At 29.1% G+C, this 22,061-nt stretch overlaps 1 protein-coding gene across 2 annotated transcripts in view; it reads left to right on the top strand.

Moving 5' to 3' along the window:
• LOC119605205 (DNA-directed RNA polymerase II subunit RPB9) overlaps nt 1–22,061 on the top strand; it is a 158,502-nt gene that overhangs the window by 60,975 nt on the left and 75,466 nt on the right. The window contains exon 3 of one of the 2 annotated variants that reach the window (XM_037958165.1): nt 9,754–9,778. The exons of the other annotated variant lie outside the window; for it this stretch is intronic. The gene's annotated coding sequence lies outside the window, so the exon portion shown is untranslated. The remainder of the gene's footprint in view (nt 1–9,753; nt 9,779–22,061) is intronic. 2 annotated transcript variants of the gene reach the window in all.

The following is a 22,061-nucleotide window of genomic DNA, read 5'->3' on the forward strand; positions in this document are numbered from 1 at the left end:
ATCTATCTATCTATCTATCTATCTATCTATCTATCTATCTATCTATCTATCTATCTATCTATCTATCTATCTATCTATCTATCTATCTATCTATCTATCTCTATCTATCTATCTACTATCTATCTATCTATCTATCTATCTATCTATCTCTATCTATCTATCTATCTATCTATCTATCTATCTATCTATCTATCTATCTATCTATCTATCTATCTATCTATATATCTATCTATCTATCTATCTATCTATCTATCTATCTATCTATCTATCTATCTATCTATCTACTATCTATCTATCTATCTATCTATCTATCTATCTATCTATCTATCTATCTATCTATCTATCTATCTATCTATCTATCTATCTATCTATCTATCTATCTATCTATCTATCTACTACTATCTATCTATCTATCTATCTATCTATCTATCTATCTAGCTATCTATCTATTATCTATCTATCTATCATCTATCTATCTATCTATCTATCTATCTATCATCTATCTATCTATCTAATCTATCTATCTTCTATTCTATCTTTCTATCTATCTACCTATCTATCTATCTATCTTCTATCTAAGCTATCTATCTATCTATCTATCTATCTATCTATCTATCTATCTATCTATCTATCTATCTATCTATCTATCTATCTATCTATCTATCTATCTATCTATCTATCTATCTATCTATCTATCTATCTATCTATCTATCTATCTATCTATCTGGTAAGCTGGGCACATCCACCTTCAAACTGCAGGGCAAATTTCTCAGTAAGAAGATATATTCACTTGTACAGATGTAGTTGTTGCTGTATATCTATGTATGTAATTTTAACACTTCTTTCGTAGCGGTCTTTAATCATTGGTGGAATCGGGATACGGTACTCACTGCGATAAACGTGCTAAAGTAGTAAAGAGTAGAGATTACGCAGCTCTCACACATGAAAAATACATTTATAATATTATCTAATATTTGAAATTAGTAAATCTCATTGAAATCTTTTTAAAAAATAACCAATCAAAATCTAGTAGATTTTGGATTCAAGATAATTGGCAAGGAATGTTGCAGGTTTTTAAATCTACACTTATGTTAAACATAAAACGGGCTGGATGTTTTTCCCCTTGTTACTGTCAACTTGGTAATAAATGAAAAATTTTAAAGATTTTTATTATTTAGTAATTGAGATGCTTTAAATTTATTTTTTGGTTTCTTCACAGGCTGATTTTTAAGAGTTTTTTTTTTTTGCTAATATCAATTACGGTCAAAAATTTCACCTTTCCCAGACCACATCATGAACAATTATTGGAAAGATTTTAATGTTCTTTTTTCATTATCAGCTAGTTTTGTTATACTAAGTTTAATTAACGTGCTTTATTAAATGTAAATGTCATTTTTAAACCAAACTAATAAAAATAGTTTATTAAACTTATCTTTAAATTATGTTAGCATATTCTTAATACTTTTTTGATTTTTGGATTTCTAGATTGCATAGTGGAAATTTATTTAAAAATACTGTAAAAAAACAACTTAGAAATCTGGTAAAAATCAATGGAATCGTAACTAATATCTTCTTGATCTTAATTAACAGCCAATTCCGCGTTCTTCATAAATTCCTACTTTAAACTTGCTAACAATTTTCAATCATCTAATTTGTAATAATATGAACATAAAAATCCCCCACTGTGCATATTCAGGTGGTTGCGGCGTCTGCAATCTACTACATATGTATAATGTTTTTCCTATTAATACAACATTTATCCTGTTAATGGTCTAAATGATGTCAAGTAAATTATCATTTAACCATTGGCAATTATAACCAGTTCTGCATATTTGCTATTTTCGTAAACAATAATCATCTTTTAAACATTTTTTCTCTCTCTCTCTCTCTCTCTCTTTCTTTAAGCATTTAATCTTAAGTTATGCATGTTTTGTAGGAAAACATATACAATTTAAACGCATTTTTTCCAAATGGAACGTTTAATGCTTCCTTTCTACTCTTTAATCATGGCAAGATTATGGCAAAACTGTTTTGGGTTAGCAAGTGTTTAATTGATACGAGGAATGAGGGAGTAATTTTTAAGTTTCTTTGAAAATAATCAATCTATAAAAAGATGAATTTTTGCAACATTATCCATAAGGTTCTCCTCGAGAATTTTCTATAAAAATAGAAAATGTGCAAAAATTTTCTTTAAGTAGAAAAAAAAAATTCTATAAAAAAGAACAATTTACTACAAACGAAGGAAATTCTCGATACTTCTCCATAAAAATTTTCAAAAATTGTTTATAAAAAGTGAAATTTTCCACAAATTTTCTATAAAAAGATAAAATTTCTCAAAATTTTCTTTAATAAGAGAAATTTTCCTAAAATTTACTATAAAAAGAGAGATTTGACCAAAGTTTACTATAAAAATAGAAAAATTCCCAAAAAATTTTTATAAAAAGAGAAATTTCCAAAAATATTCTATAAAAAAAAGAAATTATCCAAAAATTTTCTATAAAAATTGAAATTTTCCCAAAATTTTCTATAAAAGGAGAAATTTTCCAAAAATTTTCTATAAAAAGAGAAATTTTGCAAAAATTTTCTCTAAAAAGAGAAATTTTCCAAAAATGTTCAATAAAAAGTGAAAATTTCCAAAAGTTTTCAATTAAAAGTGAAAAATTCGAAAAATAAAAAGAGAAATTTTTCAAAAATGTTCTATAAAAAGTGAAATTTAAAAAAAATTTTCTGTAGAAGAATTTTTCAACATGAAAAGAGAAATTTCCCAAAAAAAATTTATAAAAAGACACATTTTTCAAATATTTTATAAAAAAAGAGGCATTTTTCAAAAATTTTCTGTAAAAAGAGAAATTTTTCAAAAAGTTTCTATAAAAAGAAAAATGTTTCAAAAATTTCTAAAAAAAAAAAAAAATGGAAAATTTGTTTAAAAAGAGTAAATGTTCGAAAATTTTCTGTACAAAGAGAAAATTTTCTATAAAAAGAAAAAATCTTCGAAAATTTTCTATAAAAAGATAAAATCTTCGAAAATTTTCTATACAAACAGAAAATCTTCGAAAATTTTCTATAAAAAGAAAAAATCTTCGAAAATTTTCTATAAAAAGAGAAAATTATTGAAAATTTTCTATTTAAAGAATAAAATCTTCGAAAATTTTCTATAAGAAGAGAAAATCTTCGAAAATTCTCTAAAAGAAGAGAAAATCTTCTAAAATTTTCTATAGGAAGAGAAAATCATTGAAAATTTTCTATAAAAAGAGAAAATCATTGAAAATTTTCTATAAAAAGAGAAAATCATTGAAAATTGTCTATAAAAAAAAGAAAATCTTCGAAAATTTTCTATAAGAAGAGAAAATTTTCTATAAGAAGAGAAAATCTTCGAAAATTTTCTATAAGAAGAGAAAATCTTCGAAAATTTTCTATAAAAAGAGAAAATCTTCGAAAATTTTCTATAAAAAGAGAAAATCTTCGAAAATTTTCTATAAGAAGAGAAAATCATTCAAAATTTTCTATAAAAAGAGAAAAATCATTGAAAATTTTCTATTAGAAGAATAAAATCTTCGAATATTTTCTATAAAAAGAGAAAATCTTCGAAAATTTTCTATAGAAAGCGAAAATCTTCGAAAATGTTCTATAGAAAGAGAAAATGTTTGAAAATTAAAAAAAATTATCTTTAAAAAGAGAAAATATTCTATAATTTTCCATAATAAGAGGAACTGTTGGAACATTTTCTGTACAAAGACATAATGTTCGAAAATTTTCTATAAAAAGCCAAATTTTCGAACATTATCTGTAACTATAGAAGTTTTTGAAAATATTTTATAAAAAAAACTGAAATTTTCAACAAACAGAGAAACTTTAATTAATTTTCTATAAAAAGAGAATGTTTTTGAGAAAAGATTGAAGTCATAAAACTTTTCAAACGCACCTCCTACCTAATATATTAATGCTTTATTAAAACTTATCATCATACAAAAATTTAGTAGTTTGTAGTTGCTTTCAAAATGTACTAAAAATTTGTGTTTAAAACATTCCTTTTGATAATCACCACTTAATAGACAAAAATTTATAGTTTATGTCTATTTCAAAGCGATTTTTTTTTTTTTGGCGTTACAAACACTGATGTCTTCTTAATTGTTAAACATATTTTAATGTCATCATTAACATGTTGAGAATCTGAAATTGAAAAAAAGCAAACATGTAGAAGCTGGTAAATTCCAGATAAATTTCTGTCAAAATTACTGATTGAAATCATTAATTCTGTTGTTGGTTTTTATCCATGAAATAAACATCTTTAGTAGAATTATTAAAAAGCTATAAACTTGGTTTATTCTTAAGGGTGTAGAGGGGGTCTTGACTTTCTTAAGTATATAAAAAACCTGTTGCAGTTGCTTAGTCGTGGTACGTTGGGTAAGCTTATGATGGTGTTATTGAAATGTCTTTAGAAAACTTGTAAGTGGTTGTTAGCAATTGGTTAGATCTTTTTCTGTCTATAATTTTGTATATTTTTTTTTCTATTACTAATAGTTAGGTGGCGTAATGGCAGGCGCTTAAACATTATAATGGACATTGAGTCTTGTCTATAGATGTGTAGGTAGTAGAAAATGTTTAAAAGAAAATTATGGTCTTCAAAATGTAAGAGAGGCTCTAAATAATGTTGGGTTTTGTTGGTCAAGTTTTTGGCCTAATACAATTCCAAAGAGTTACAATTGCCTCTACATAAAATGTTAAATTTCCATGTTAATATTTTATTTGCGAATATTACAAGAATTTTTTAAGTACAAAAAAAACTAAATTCACAGAATATTCTCGGCAAAATGAAATATAAAAAGATAAAATTCAAAATTATAAAACTACAATATTTTTTAAAACTATTTTATATAAATTAAGGTAACAATTTCATTTTATAATATTTTTCGCGAATATTCCTCAAACTTTCATAACACTACACATTTTTACTTTAATCAAGTCTTTTTATTTTTTATTTCTTTTAACGAACTGTTAATCTATTTTTTATTCATATTTAATTTATTTAAAATATAATTGAAAAAAAAAATAAAATTTTTTATTACATTTAAATGACTTTTCTCATTCATTAAGGTTTTTTCCCCAAGCGACCATTAACTGTCAACCTTAATTCATATATGACTGTAAAAATATTGTAATATTCTAGTGGTTTAGCTGTTTTTTTACTATTTATTATTTATATATTTATATAGATTTAGTGGATTTTGCACTCACAAAATTATTGTTTTCAAATAAAACTGACAAGGCTATAAATATTTTAATGGAAAAGTAATGAATAGTTAAAAGGTAAGGTTGTAGCAAGATGTATAGGTTCAAAGCGAATTCGAAATACTCTTTTTCTAAAAATATTTTCGAACGTTTTCTGCAAAAAGAGTTATCATTGAGATAAAATGAACATTTTCGAAAATTTTTTATAAAAAAGGAAATTTTTTGAAAATGTTCCATAAAAAGAAAAATTTTTTGAAATTTCGAAAAATTAAGTTTGAAAAAAAATCTTTGAAAATTTGCTATAAAAAGAAAAGATTTTATATCAAAAAGAGAAGACTTCGTAAATTTTCTATAGAAAAGCGAAATCTTCAAAGAATTTCAATAAAAAAGAAAAATCTTCGAAAAATTTCTATAAAAAAGCTAAATCATCGAAATTTTCTTCGAAAATTTTCTATAAAAAAAGAGAAACATTTTCGAAAATGTTCTATAAAAAGAGAAATCTTTAAAGATTTTCTATATTTTCTTTAAAAAAGATAAACCTTCGAAGATTTTTTTATAAAAAGATACAATTTTGAAGATTTTCTATAAAAAATATAAATCGTCGAAGATTTTCTATAAAAAAGAGAATTCTACGAAGATTTTCTATAAAAAAGAGAAATATGCGAATATTTTCTATAAAAAAAAAGAAATCTTCGACGATTTTCCTGAAAAATAGAGAAATCTTCGAAAATTTTCTATAAAAAAGAGAAATTTTCCAAGATTTTCTATAAAAAAGAGAAATCTGCAAAGATTTTCTATAAAAAAAGAGAAATCTGCGAAGATTTTCTATAAAAAAGAGAAATCTTCGAAGATTTTCAATAAAAAAAGAGAAATCTTCGAAGATTTTCAATAAAAAAGAGAAATCTTCGAAGATTTTCTATAAAAAAAGAGAAATCTTCGAAAATTTTCTATAAAAAAGAGAAATCTTCGAAGATTTTCTGTAGGTAGGTAGGCGAAATATTCGAAAAAAAGAGAAATCTGCAAAGATTTTCTATAATAAAAGAGAAATCTTCGAAAATTTTCTATAAAAAGAGAAATCTTCGACGATTTTCCTGAAAAAAAGAGAAACCTTCGAAGATTTTCTATAACAAAAAGAGAAATCTTCGAAGATTTTCTATAAAAAAAGAGAAATCTGCGAAGATTTTCTATAAAAAAGAGAAATCTTCGAAAATTTCCTTTAAAAAAAAGAAATCTTCGAAGATTTTCTATAAAAAAAGAGAAATCTTTTTAATAAAAAAAAAGAGAAATCTTCGAAGATTTTCTATAAAAAGAGAAATCCTCGAAGATTTTCTATAAAAAAAGAGAAATCTTGGAAGATTTTCTATAAAAAAAAGAAATCTGCGAAGATTTTCTATAAAAAAAGAGAAATCTGCGAAGATTTTCTATAAAAAAGAGAAATCTGCGAAGATTTTCTATAAAAAAGAGAAATCTGCGAAGATTTTCAATAAAAAAGAGAAATCTGCGAAGATTTTCAATAAAAAAAAGAGAAATCTGCGAAGATTTTCAATAAAAAAAGAGAAATCTTCGAAGATTTTCAATAAAAAAAGAGAAATCTTCGAAGATTTTCTATAAAAAAAGAGAAATCTTCGAAAATTTTCTATAAAAAAGAGAAATCTTCGAAGATTTTCTATAGGTAGGTAGGCGAAATATTCGAAAATGTCCTTTAAAAAGGGAATTTTTGGGATATGTCCCATAAAAAAGGAATTTTTGGAAAATATCCTATAAAAAAGGGAATTTATGGAAAATTTTGTATAAAAAGAGAAAAAGAAGTGAAATTTCTTAAAAAAGGGAATTTTAAAAAGGAAATTTTTGAAAATTTTCCTACAAAAAGGAAATTTTTGAAAATTTTCCTACAAAAAGAAAATTTTTGAAAATTTTCCAACAAAAAGGAAATTTTTGAAAATTTTCCTACAAAAGGAAATTTTTGAAAAATTTCCTACAAAAAGGAAATTTTTGAAAAATTTCCTACAAAAAGGAAATTTTTGAAAAATTTTCTATAAAAATGAAATTTTTGAAAAGTTACCTCTAAAAATTTCCTTTTTATAGGAATTTTTTTAAAAATTTCCTATAGAAACAAAATTTTAGGAAATTTCCAATAAAGAGGTAATTTTTGGTAAATTACCTTTTTTCTATTAAAAGAGGATTTTTGGAAAATTTTCTATAAAAAGCTATATTATCGAGAATTTTTCGAAAAGACAAGATTAAAAAAATGATCATGTCTTATGTTTTATACAAAATTTTCTCAAGTTAAAGAGTTTATTTTCAATACAAAATTTATCTCAAACCAAATAGTATTTATTACTTTTTCTTGCTTAGTAAAGAAATATTGCAAATGTCACAAACAAATTGTCAAAAGCTTTTAAAACTTGACAGAGCTGAAATATAAAAAATATTGTTTCAAATTAAACTTTGGGAAGTAAACCCAAGACAAATAAGCAGAATTGCAACAGATTTGTATAATTTTGAGATCAAATATTTCTAAACAGAATTGAAAGAAATTTAAAAGATTTTGAAAGAAATTTCCTATTTTATGCTCTCTAAATATAGAAAGCTTTTTATGGCAATAACAGCATAAGTCACAAAATATTTGTTTAATGCTTAATTACCAAAAACTTAAGGAAAAAACTATTTTTTTAAATGGTGTATTAGTAAACAGTTTATGGAAATATATTGCTAGAGTTTTAGAAAATATGTGACTTAACAGGTTATTGCAGTAAACAGTTCTTATGTTTAGTGTTAATTTAACATATTTTCAAAACTTTTTATGGTCCTACTTCCCATGTTTCTAATTATTATTCATTATTACAAATATTTATGTCTTTTAAACATTCAACACATTTATATTTATTAAAGATATTAAATAAAACTAATAAATAAATTAAATTAAAAAAATTACAATCGATTACAATTAAACAAATTGTACAATTTAGCATGAATATTACAAAAAATAGAAAGACTTTATTATAGTTTTGCATAAAAATTTATTCATAATATAAGGTAATAGCTACTAACCAACCAGTAGTCCAGAGACTAATAACACTTTTAAAACCTTTAATAGAAATTGTTCTTTAATGGACTAATTACAAATGCAAACATACATACTAATACATATATATTGTTTAATAACATAATTTATATTAATTTTTTTCAATAGATCTAAATTATATAAAGAGATTGAGCCACATAGACCAACAAGTTAACAGAGAGAAAAATTTTACTTGTTTAACTATATTTGGCCTTTGGTAATTTCTTTAACATAAAAATCCATAAAAATGTTTCCCGCCTTTTTAATTTATTCCACTGACAACATTTCTTCATTAAATAAAAAAAGTCCTTGTAAGTATTATATAGTATTTTGCTCTAGTTTACAGTCTATAGTCTGAGAAGAAATACAAAAATACATAATGCCGGTTCATGACTAAAATGAAAATGGAAACAAGAAGTTAAAATAAGAAAAAAAAAGAAACAATAACAAAATGAGTATAATAATAAATGAAATTAAAAGCAAACACTCTTTTTTTTAAAACAGCATCAGACAAACTCATGGGAAAGACTCCTACGAACACACACACAGACCCACAACTCATTTACAAATAACGCAGCAGCAAGCAGGCGAAATGAAAAACTTTGTCCTTGGCTGGAGAAAGAAAAAAAAATCGAAATTAAAAAAGAAACAACTACAAAAAAAAAATACGTCTTGCATTTAGTAAGATGCCGACAACGACGTAGCTAAAGAGAATGGCAAAATGAAATTTATTTGCTGTGTTTTCCTGTGGCTGCCTTGAAACAGCCACTACACTCTCTTGCCTTTCCTGTCGCTTAAAATCTAAAGGATCTAAAGGTTTTTTTTCTTCTGCTGTAGTGTTGCTGCTTTTCATTTGTGCTGATTATGCACTTTGTCGCCTTCTTGTGCCCCAATTTATTGTTGTCGTCTGTCTACATTATTACTTTTTTTCATTTTTTGCTCAATTTTTGTTTATTTAGTTCAGTTATTAACCCAGTTTTTATAATTTTTCTTACTTTTCCCCATTTCGTGCTGATGAGCTACAGCAGCAACTGCGGTAGGAGGAATGTAAGTTCTTCAAGAAAATAAGGAAATATTTAACGTCTGTCTGTCTGTTTGGGGGTGTGTTTGTTTAGAGCTTTTCCTTGGGTGTCTGTAAAGTATAATGAATGAATGGCTGATGACTTGCTGGAGTTTGTTTTTATAATTTTCTTCCTTCAATTCTGTGTCCTTGTTTTAATTTTAATTTTCTTTTTCCTTGATGTTGTACTATTTTTCTAAAATATCTGGATGCTGGGTAGTGGGAGAAGAAAAAATAATAAACGTGGTTGACATTGTGTCGTCATCATTTTTTCTAGGTCAAGAACTTGGCTGAAGTTTTTTTCTTCTTCCTCTCTCTCTATTTATTTAATTTTGTGTTTAACATATTAATGAGCAAAAGTGAGAAATTAATTTAATGATTTTTATTATTTTCTTTACAGGAATTCTTTGTTACTCTAAATTAAAGTAAGTTTTTTTTTTGGTTGATTTAATTTAATAAAATTTTCTTTAATCAAACATTACCAAAGATTTGTACAAAAATACTAAAGTTTTTAAATAAAATAATTTGTCATTTATATGACATCATGCTGTAAACTCATCAATTTTGTTAAGAGACAAATCACATCATTAATTTTGAAATTGTAAAAATTGACTGATACAGTGTGCAATAAAAAATAAGCAGCACCCGTACAAATAACATGGAAGTTTCCAAAAACATCAAAAAATCAGTTCTAGTTCAGTTCTAGTTCAGCTCTAGTTCAGTTCTAGTTCAGTTCTAGTTAGTCAGTTCTAGTTTAGTTCAGTTCTAGTTCAGTTCAGTTCAGTTCAGTTCAGTTTCTAGTTCAGTTCTAGTTCAGTTCTAGTTCAGTTCTAGTTCAGTTCTAGTTCAGTTCTAGTTCAGTTCTAGTTCAGTTCTAGTTCAGTTCTAGTTCAGTTCTAGTTCAGTTCTAGTTCAGTTCTAGTTCGTTCTAGTTCAGTTCTAGTTCAGTTCTAGTTCAGTTCTAGTTCAGTTCTAGTTCAGTTCTAGTTCAGTTCTAGTTTAGTTCAGTTCTAGTTCAGTTCTAGTTCAGTTCTAGTTTAGTTCTAGTTTAGTTCAGTTCAGTTCAGTTCTAGTTCAGTTCTAGTTCAGTTCTAGTTCAGTTCTAGTTCAGTTCTAGTTCAGTTCTAGTTCAGTTCTAGTTCAGTTCTAGTTCAGTTCTAGTTCAGTTCTAGTTCAGTTCTAGTTCAGTTCTAGTTCAGTTTAGTTCAGTTCTAGTTCAGTTCTAGTTCAGTTCTAGTTCAGTTCTAGTTCAGTTCTAGTTCAGTTCTAGTTCAGTTCTAGTTCAGTTTAGTTCAGTTCTAGTTCAGTTCTAGTTCAGTTCTAGTTCAGTTCTAGTTCAGTTCTAGTTCAGTTCTAGTTCAGTTCTAGTTCAGTTCTAGTTCAGTTCTAGTTCAGTTCTAGTTCAGTTCTAGTTCAGTTCTAGTTCAGTTCTAGTTCAGTTCTAGTTCAGTTCTAGTTCAGTTCTAGTTCAGTTCTAGTTCAGTTCTAGTTCAGTTCTAGTTCAGTTCTAGTTCAGTTCTAGTTCAGTTCTAGTTCAGTTCTAGTTCAGTTCTAGTTCAGTTCTAGTTCAGTTCTAGTTCAGTTCTAGTTCAGTTCTAGTTCAGTTCTAGTTCAGTTCTAGTTCAGTTCTAGTTCAGTTCTAGTTCAGTTCTAGTTCAGTTCTAGTTCAGTTCTAGTTCAGTTCTAGTTCAGTTCTAGTTCAGTTCTAGTTCAGTTCTAGTTCAGTTCTAGTTCAGTTCTAGTTCAGTTCTAGTTCAGTTCAGTTCTAGTTCAGTTCTAGTTCAGTTCTAGTTCAGTTCTAGTTCAGTTCTAGTTCAGTTCTAGTTCAGTTCTAGTTCAGTTCTAGTTCAGTTCTAGTTCAGTTCTAGTTCAGTTCTAGTTCAGTTCTAGTTCAGTTCTAGTTCAGTTCTAGTTCAGTTCTAGTTCAGTTCTAGTTCAGTTCTAGTTCAGTTCTAGTTCAGTTCTAGTTCAGTTCTAGTTCAGTTCTAGTTCAGTTCTAGTTCAGTTCTAGTTCAGTTCTAGTTCAGTTCTAGTTCAGTTCTAGTTCAGTTCTAGTTCAGTTCTAGTTCAGTTCTAGTTCAGTTCTAGTTCAGTTCTAGTTCAGTTTCTAGTTCAGTTCTAGTTCAGTTCTAGTTCAGTTCTAGTTCAGTTCTAGTTCAGTTCTAGTTCAGTTCTAGTTCAGTTCTAGTTCAGTTCTAGTTCAGTTCTAGTTCAGTTCTAGTTCAGTTCTAGTTCAGTTCTAGTTCAGTTCTAGTTCAGTTCTAGTTCAGTTCTAGTTCAGTTCTAGTTCAGTTCTAGTTCAGTTCTAGTTCAGTTCTAGTTCAGTTCTAGTTCAGTTCTAGTTCAGTTCTAGTTCAGTTCTAGTTCAGTTCTAGTTCAGTTCTAGTTCAGTTCTAGTTCAGTTCTAGTTCAGTTCTAGTTCAGTTCTAGTTCAGTTCTAGTTCAGTTCTAGTTCAGTTCTAGTTCAGTTCTAGTTCAGTTCTAGTTCAGTTCTAGTTCAGTTCTAGTTCAGTTCTAGTTCAGTTTCTAGTTCAGTTCTAGTTCAGTTCTAGTTCAGTTCTAGTTCAGTTCTAGTTCAGTTCTGTTCAGTTCTAGTTCAGTTCTAGTTCAGTTCTAGTTCAGTTCTAGTTCAGTTCTAGTTCAGTTCTAGTTCATTCTAGTTCAGTTCTAGTTCAGTTCTAGTTCAGTTCTAGTTCAGTTCTAGTTCAGTTTCTAGTTCAGTTCTAGTTCAGTTCTAGTTCAGTTCTAGTTCAGTTCTAGTTCAGTTCTAGTTCAGTTCTAGTTCAGTTCTAGTTCAGTTCTAGTTCAATTCTAGTTCAGTTCTAGTTCAGTTCTAGTTCAGTTCTAGTTCAGTTCTAGTTCAGTTCTAGTTCAGTTCTAGTTCAGTTCTAGTTCAGTTCTAGTTCAGTTCTAGTTCAGTTCTAGTTCAGTTCTAGTTCAGTTCTAGTTCAGTTCTAGTTCAGTTCTAGTTCAGTTCTAGTTCAGTTCTAGTTCAGTTCTAGTTCAGTTCTAGTTCAGTCTAGTTCAGTTCTAGTTCAGTTCTAGTTCAGTTCTAGTTCTAGTTCAGTTCTAGTTCAGTTCTAGTTCAGTTCTAGTTCAGTTCTAGTTCAGTTCTAGTTCAGTTCTAGTTCAGTTCTAGTTCAGTTCTAGTTCAGTTCTAGTTCAGTTCTAGTTCAGTTCTAGTTCAGTTCTAGTTCTTATGAAAACTTTTCCCAAAATGTTGCAATTTAGTGTCATTTGAATTGAATTTATAGAAAATTTTCAATAAATTTTAAATTTTAGAAAATTGGGAAAAATTTTCGTTTTAGTAAATTTTCATTTCCCTAGACATTTCGATTTATTTTTATATAAGTTTTTGTTTAATTTAAATCTTAATATGAAATTTAAAATTCATGTAACTTTTTCTTTTGACCATTCTTGTGTTTACGCCATTCAAATCTGTCTTAGTGATGAATTGTCATCTTGTTTTGTTGTCATACGAAAACTCATTATTATCGTCTGACTAATATAAATAAATAACCAACAACCTGCTCGTGAATATTCCTTAGATAATTAGGCACAATAAATTTTACATTTAAATTCCCAATAGCTTTAACATACATTTATTAAAGCTTTAGCAAGACGAAAATTTCTTTCAATAGATAAATGTACAATAAATGAAAATGTAATTTTTATGTTATTTTTCAAGGTATTGTTATGATTTCAAAAGATATTTAAAGATATTTGTAAAAATTTTGTATATTAAAAAAAAACATTTTGATTGAAAACTAACCTTGTAATGATTGTATTCTTTATACTCATTGATGATAACTTCTGTAAATATAAGACAACATTGATTCGTTTTTACAAATAGATATTTGTTTAAGGGTTGTTAAAAATCAATAATTTGTTAAATAAAATTTGCATATTTTTTTAATTTTATTCAAATATCTTAAAACTATTTTTGCGAATTAGTTCATATTTTCATAATATATTGCTACGAGGGTAGTTTTTGTGCTGCAAATAAAAAATGAGGCATAAATGAAAATTAATATATAATTTTGCAAGGGTGTTTCAAGTGAAGTGCAAATTTTACATCTTTTTTAAACTTTCAAGATTTTATTAAATAAAATTTGACTCCGTGAGGTTCTTGAATTTTTTAATATTTTTTTACCACCTTAAAAAGTCCTTTTACGATTTGTTCACATTCCACAGAACTATTGAAACATGTCATTCCATAGTATTTTACTTTTTAACTTAAAATCCTCAATACAAATAATGTTGCCATAAAAATCAAATATTTATTTCTTTTTCTACTCTAAACAGAGAAAATTTACATCACATTTATTTCTTTTAACGTCACACACAAAAAACGTCTTAGAAAATGCATTTCAAGTTTCTTCTTGTTGCATTCAAGCAATCAATTGTAAGACAAACCTTCCGTAATATTGGCAAATATACATAATACATATCTAAGGAAAATCTATTGAAATAAGCAAATATTTGTAATTTGGTTTGATGTTTACCTGACACTAAACAAGATTTTTCTTCTAACTGTTTTTTATTCTTTTATTTTTGGTTCTGTGATGTACTTATTTTTTTTTTCTGACACATACCAAATTGCAAATAAACATGCCAGTTCAATGATTATTACTTTTTTCGGTGTTGCTTAAATAAACAACCAAACTTTGTTAGCTTGTGATAATTTTTATAGGAAGTTGGCCCGCCTAGGAGTTGGGTAACAGAGTTCAGTTCTAGTTCAGTTCTAGTTCAGTTCTAGTTCAGTTCAGTTCTAGTTCAGTTCTAGTTCAGTTCTAGTTCAGTTCTAGTTCAGTTCTAGTTCAGTTCTAGTTCAGTTCTAGTTCAGTTCTAGTTCAGTTCTAGTTCAGTTTCTAGTTCAGTTCTAGCTCAGTTCTAGTTCAGTTCTAGTTCAGTTCTAGTTCAGTTCTAGTTCAGTTCTAGTTCAGTTCTAGTTTCAGTTCTAGTTCAGTTCTAGTTCAGTTCTAGTTCAGTTCTAGTTCAGTTCTAGTTCAGTTCTAGTTCAGTTCTAGTTCAGTTCTAGTTCAGTTCTAGTTCAGTTCTAGTTCAGTTCTAGTTCAGTTCTAGTTCAGTTCTAGTTCAGTTCAGTTCTAGTTCAATTCTAGTTCAGTACTAGTCAGTACTAGTTCAGTTCTAGTTCAGTCAGTTCTAGTTCGTTCAGTTCTTCTAGTTCAGTTCAGTTCAGTTTGTTCAGTAGTTCTAGTTCAGTTCTAGTTCAGTTCTAGTTCAGTTCTAGTTCAGTTCTAGTTCAGTTCAGTTTAGTTCAGTTCTAGTTCAGTTCTAGTTCAGTTCTAGTTCAGTTCTAGTTCAGTTCAGTTCTAGTTCAGTTCTAGTTCAGTTCAGTTTCTAGTTCAGTTCTAGTTCAGTTCTAGTTCAGTTCTAGTTCAGTTCTAGTTTCAGTTCAGTTCTAGTTCAGTTCTAGTTCAGTTCTAGTTCAGTTCTAGTTCAGTTCTAGTTCAGTTCTAGTTCAGTTCTAGTTCAGTTCTAGTTCAGTTCTAGTTCAGTTCTAGTTCAGTTCTAGTTCAGTTCTAGTTCAGTTCTAGTTCAGTTCTAGTTCAGTTCTAGTTCAGTTCTAGTTCAGTTCTAGTTCAGTTCTAGTTCAGTTCTAGTTCAGTTCTAGTTCAGTTCTAGTTCAGTTCTAGTTCAGTTCTAGTTCAGTTCTAGTTCAGTTCTAGTTCAGTTCTAGTTCAGTTCTAGTTCAGTTCTAGTTCAGTTCTAGTTCAGTTCTAGTTCAGTTCTAGTTCAGTTCTAGTTCAGTTCTAGTTCAGTTTCTAGTTCAGTTCTAGTTCAGTTCTAGTTCAGTTCTAGTTCAGTTCTAGTTCAGTTCAGTTCAGTTCTAGTTCAGTTCTAGTTCAGTTCTAGTTCTAGTTCAGTTCTAGTTCAGTTCTAGTTCAGTTCTAGTTCAGTTCTAGTTCAGTTCTAGTTCAGTTCTAGTTCAGTTCTAGTTCAGTTCTAGTTCAGTTCTAGTTCAGTTCTAGTTCAGTCTAGTTCAGTTCTAGTTCAGTTCTAGTTCAGTTCTAGTTCAGTTCTAGTTCAGTTCTAGTTCAGTTCTAGTTTCAGTTCTAGTTCAGTTCAGTTCTAGTTCAGTTCTAGTTCAGTTCTAGTTCAGTTCTAGTTCAGTTCTAGTTCAGTTCTAGTTCAGTTCTAGTTCAGTTCTAGTTCAGTTCTAGTTCAGTTCTAGTTCAGTTCTAGTTCAGTTTAGTTCAGTTCTAGTTCAGTTCTAGTTCAGTTCTAGTCAGTTCTAGTTCAGTTCTAGTTCAGTTCTAGTTCAGTTCTAGTTCAGTTCTAGTTCAGTTCTAGTTCAGTTCTAGTTCAGTTCTAGTTCAGTTCTAGTTCAGTTCTAGTTCAGTTCTAGTTCAGTTCTAGTTCAGTTCTAGTTCAGTTCTAGTTCAGTTCTAGTTCAGTTCTAGTTCAGTTCTAGTTCAGTTCTAGTTCAGTTCTAGTTCAGTTCTAGTTCAGTTCTAGTTCAGTTCTAGTTCAGTTCTAGTTCAGTTCTAGTTCAGTTCTAGTTCAGTTCAAGTTCAGTTCAAGTTCAGTTCTAGTTCAGTTCTAATTCAGTTCTAGTTCAGTTCATGTTCGGTTCTTGTTCAGTTCTTGTTCAGTTCTTGTCAGTTCTGGTTCAGTTCTAGTTCAGTTCTAATTCAGTTCTAGTTCAGTTCTTGTTCGGTTCTAGTTCGGTTCTAGTTCAGTTTCTAGTTTAGTTATATTTAAAGTCAAATCACACACTGATTGGATAAACATTTACAAAATAAATGGATTTTTTTCAGCTTGCCTTAATATCCTTAAAGGAAAAAGTAAAGTCGAAAAAGGACTAAAACCGATATAAAGAAAATGTATGTACCTTTCTAAATCACACGTAGTAGAGAAAAACAACAAAAATTATGTAGAAAATTCAATTTTTCCACACATAAAATGGTTGTTTTTCTTTGTTCAATAACACAAAAAAATCAAAGGAAAAAATGGATAAAAATCTACCCATGAAAAATAAATAAATAAGAATATGCTGAAGTCATATACATATAGACAGAAAATTTATATATTTTTCTACATGTGTATGTACATATTATGTATGTATGTGGTAGCATATGAATAAGTGTTATGTATATATAAAAAATATTTGCAAAACATTCTCAAACCATAAAACTCACCCCCGTAAAATGCCATGTTCCTGTTTGCGAAAAATTTCTCAAATCACACACCCTTAGTTTAGTTCCACACGACCGACTATTTGTCTTTCATTTTTATGAGCAGCAGCACGTATGTATAAATTGGTTCTTTGATGTTAGATTTTTTGAGATTTGTATTTCAAACAAAATGAAAAATATTTATAACGAAATTCTGAAGTGCTCTTTCCTACTACCCCATTCCTATGTCTATCTTAGAAATACGAAGACAGTAAATGTCATTGTGAATTCAAATTAAATTTTGTTAAAAAATACAAATATTCTTATTTTTAATCAATGGAAAATTTGCTAACTCTGTCAGAACAATTATTATCAGGAATTGAACTAGGACTAAACTAGAACTGAACTAGAACTGGACTGAACTGAACTAAAGCTGAACTAGAACTGAACTGGAACTGAACTAGAACTGAACTGGAACTGAACTAGAACTGAATTAGAACTGAACTAGAACTGAACTAGAACTGAACTAGAACTGAACTAGAACTGAACTAGAACTGAACTAGAACTGAACTAGAACTGAACTAGAACTGAACTAGAACTGAACTAGAACTGAACTAGAACTGAACTAGAACTGAACTAGAACTGAACTAGAACTGAACTAGAACTGAACTAGAACTGAACTAGAACTGAACTAGAACTGAACTAGAACTGAACTAGAACTGAACTAGAACTGAACTAGAACTGAACTAGAACTGAACTAGAACTGAACTAGAACTGAACTAGAACTGAACTAGAACTGAACTAGAACTGAACTAGAACTGAACTAGAACTGAACTAGAACTGAACTAGAACTGAACTAGAACTGAACTAGAACTGAACTAGAACTGAACTAGAACTGAACTCGACTGAACTAGAACTGAACTAGAACTGAACTAGAACTGAACTAGAACTGAACTAGAACTAGAACTGAACTAGAACTGAACTGGAACTGAACTAGAACTGAATTAGAACTGAACTAGAACTGAACTAGAACTGAACTAGAACTGAACTAGAACTGAACTAGAACTGAACTAGAACTGAACTAGAACTGAACTAGAACTGAACTAGAACTGAACTAGAACTGAACTAGAACTGAACTAGAACTGAACTAGAACTGAACTAGAACTGAACTAGAACTGAACTAGAACTGAACTAGAACTGAACTAGAACTGAACTAGAACTGAACTAGAACTGAACTAGAACTGAACTAGAACTGAACTAGAACTGAACTAGAACTGAACTAGAACTGAACTAGAACTGAACTAGAACTGAACTAGAACTGAACTAGAACTGAACTAGAACTGAACTAGAACTGAACTAGAACTGAACTAGAACTGAACTAGAACTGAACTAGAACTGAACTAGAACTGAACTAGAACTGAACTCGAACTGAACTAGAACTGAACTAGAACTGAACTAGAACTGAACTAGAACTGAACTAGAACTAGAACTGAACTAGAACTGAACTAGAACTGAACTAGAACTGAACTAGAACTGAACTAGAACTGAACTAGAACTGAACTAGAACTGAACTGGAACTGAACTAGAACTGAACTAGAACTGAACTAGAACTGAACTAGAACTGAACTAGAAATGAACTAAACTGAACTAGAACTGAACTAGAACTGAACTAGAACTGAACTAGAACTAGAACTGAACTAGAACTGAACTAGAACTGAACTAGAACTGAACTAGAACTGAACTAGAACTGAACTAGAACTGAACTAGAACTGAACTAGAACTGAACTAGAACTGAACTAGAACTGAACTAGAACTGAACTAGAACTGAACTAGAACTGAACTAGAACTGAACTAGAACTGAACTAGAACTGAACTAGAACTGAACTAGAACTGAACTAGAACTGAACTAGAACTGAACTAGAACTGAACTGGAACTGAACTAGAACTGAACTAGAACTGAACTAGAACTGAACTAGAACTGAACTAGAACTGAACTAGAACTGAACTAGAACTGAACTAGAACTGAACTAGAACTGAACTAGAACTGAACTAGAACTGAACTAGAACTGAACAGAACTGAACTAGAACTGAACTAGAACTGAAATAGAACTGAAATAGAATTGAACTAGAACTGAAGTAGAACTGAACTAGAACTGAACTAGAACTGAACTAGAACTGAACTAGAACTGAACTAGAACTGACCTATAACTGAACTAGAACTGACCTATAACTGAACTTGAACTGAACTAGAACTCAAGTAAAATTGAACTACTACCGATGTACAACTGAACTACAACGGAAGTACAACTGAACTATAGTAGAGCCAAACTAAAACAGAACAAGAACCAAAGTAGAACCAAACTAGAACTGAACTAGATCCGAACTAAAGCTGAACTAAAAACAGACTAGAACTGAACTTGAACTGAAAATTAATGTCCCCAGAAGACATTACTTCCCTTACAATTAATTAATTTTCGCATCAGTTTAGGTGTGAAAAGATTTAATAATAAAAATCTGATTTAATTTTCATTAAATAATTTTCACCCACAACTCCTCTATATGAACATCAAGTCTAGTCATCAAAATGTTAACCCTGGTCATGGTTAAATAATAAACCAAACAAAAACAAAAAAAATATATAAGTAAGCAAAAAGCATGCTAATTATCCTTAGCAACGCCAAACAGATGATTCACATTCATTCCGTCATTCATTTATTTATACATTCATTTTACTTTATTTATTATTCCCTGCCATTGAAATGGCCTTGGCCGTGATTTACATTTGCCGACCAAAATACAAAAAAAAACAAAAAAATTTATATTTTAAAATAAACCACCAAAAATTATTTTTTTTTTTGTATGAAATAGCAGCAGAGAACAACGAAAAGATAAAATGAAATTAAAATACAAATGATAATGATGATTACAACGACGACGATGATGTTCATCAGGAGGTTGGCGCAGAGTCTGATGCTTTTTGGTTTTATTTTTTTTTTCTTCATTCATTAACATAATTTTAATTTAGGTTAGGAAGTTTTTATGTACTTCCAACACTTACAGACAGATACAGACAAACAAAAGACCCTGATGCTGTCTGCTGCTGCAGAGTTAGTACTATTCATTCTGCAAAGCAATGGCAGTCAGTATCATGATGAAGCCAGACCAGACTTTACCACACCAGACAAATAGTCAGTTGTAATAAGGGAACTTATGATGCAAAAAAAGCATAAAAAAATTAACTACAGAGAACATTGAACTTTTAATTTTTTGCTTTTATTTTTCTTCACTTTTGTGACTAACTGTGTGTTAGCACGGAAGCCGGAAACAGATGCTGGCTGTTGTTTAACAAACATGCCTGTACACAATCGTACATATCCTTAGTCGCAGGATAATTATATGCGTATGTGTAATTTAATGATGATAAAAATTTAATTTTTAAAATAATGATGAGTAATGAAAATATTTCCAAGGATGTTTTTTAGATTTTGTATTTTCAACATCACTTTTACTTTTTTTTAGGGAATCCCTTTTATTTTTTCAAAATTATGCTAATGAGTTGAATGTAGGTAGTGCAAAAAATTAAAACTGAAATTTACTTATTATCGAAATTAACACTATAAATACCGATCGAAGGGTAAGTAATTTTATAGCTCATCCCTATATGAATACTTAGACAAAAACTACTTTATTGAAAATGCTGATTCACTTTTAAAGGTATTGCTGAATTAGAATTTGAACTAGACTGAACTAGACTGAACTAGAACTGAACTAGAACTGAACTAGAACTGAACTAGAACTGAACTGAACTAGAACTGAACTAGAACTGAACTAGAACTGAACTAGAACTGAACTAGAACTGAACTAGAACTGAACCTAGAACTGAACTAGAACTGAACTAGAACTGAACTAGAACTGAACTAGAACTGAACTAGAACTGAACTAGAAGGAACTAGAACTGAACTAGAACTGAACTAGAACTGAACTAGCACTGAACTAGCACTGAACTAGAACTGAACTAGAACTGAACTAGAACTGAACTAGAACTGAACTAGAACTGAACTAGAACTGAACTAGAACTGAACTAGAACTGAACTAGAACTGAACTAGAAACTGAACTAGAACTGAACTAGAACTGAACTAGAACTGAACTAGAACTGAACTAGAACTGAACTAGAACTGAACTAGAACTGAATTAGAAACTGAACTAGAACTGAACTAGAACTGAACTAGAACTGAACTAGAACTGAACTAGAACGGAACTAGAACGGAACTAGAAACGGAACTAGAACTGAACCAGAATTGAACTAGAACTAGAACTGAACTAGAACTGAAACTAGAACTGAACTAGAACTAGAACTGAACTAGAACTAAACTAGAACTGAACTAGAACTGACTAGAACTGAACTAGAACTGAACTAGAACTGAACTAGAACTGAACTAGAACTGAACTAGAACTGAACTAGAACTGAACTAGAACTAAACTAGAACTGAACTAGAACTAAACTAGAACTGAACTGGAACTGAACTAGAACTGAACTAGAACTAAACTAGAACTGAACTAGAACTAAACTAGAACTGAACTAGAACTGAACTAGAACTGAACTAGAACTGAACTAGAACTGAACTAGAACTGAACTAGAACTGAACTAGAAACTGAACTAGAACTGAACTAGAACTGAACTAGAACTGAACTAGAACTGAACTAGAACTGAACTAGAGCTGAACTAGAACTCAACTAGAACTCAACTAGAACTGAACTAGAACTGAACTAGAACTGAACTAGAACTGAACTAGAACTGAACTAGAGCTGAACTAGAACTCAACTAGAACTCAACTAGAACTGAACTAGAACTGAACTAGAACTGAACTAGAACTGAACTAGAACTGAACTAGAACTGAACTAGAACTGAACTAGAACTGAACTAGAACTGAACTAGAACTAAACTAGAATTGAACTAGATCTGAACCAGAACTGAGCTAAAACTTAACTAGAACTATACAAGAACTGAATTGGAACTGAACTAAGTAGAACTAAACAAGAGAACAAGAACTCAGTAAGAAACAACCTAGAACGTATGTAGAATTGAAATTAATTTTTTTAATATAGAAATCCAAACTTTAGGGCTGCTTAGGTACATTATCTGAACTAGCTTGCATAAATTTTAAAAATTCCTCTACGTTACAAAATTCCTAACAATAAAACATTTATACGAATATGAAAAAAACAACCTAATACCTATTAATGGTTTCTCTAGTGTTAATTAAAATTTTATCTGCAAAAAACTACCCCCTTCCTAAAAAAAAACTTAGTGGTACCAATCGCTTACAAAAAATTACTCTCTCATTTTTTATGAAATAAACTTATGCAAATTAGTTTAAAATTAAAAAAAATCCTTTCCAACCCGTACCTATAAGTATCTGGTTTAGTAAAAATTGTTAAACCTTTTACTTTATTTTAAATTCTAACGCTTTAACGTTTTTTTGCAGCTGTACACGTGTGTGTGTGTTTTTGTGGGTCTCGTTATATTCAGTTGTTAGTTTTATATTAGATTTTTTTTTTTGCAAA

Source organism: Lucilia sericata, unplaced genomic scaffold (assembly GCF_015586225.1).
Source record: "Lucilia sericata isolate MDLA Ls3-8-SP2 unplaced genomic scaffold, ASM1558622v1 Contig000464F_arrow, whole genome shotgun sequence".
Classification (NCBI taxonomy): domain Eukaryota; kingdom Metazoa; phylum Arthropoda; class Insecta; order Diptera; family Calliphoridae; genus Lucilia; species Lucilia sericata.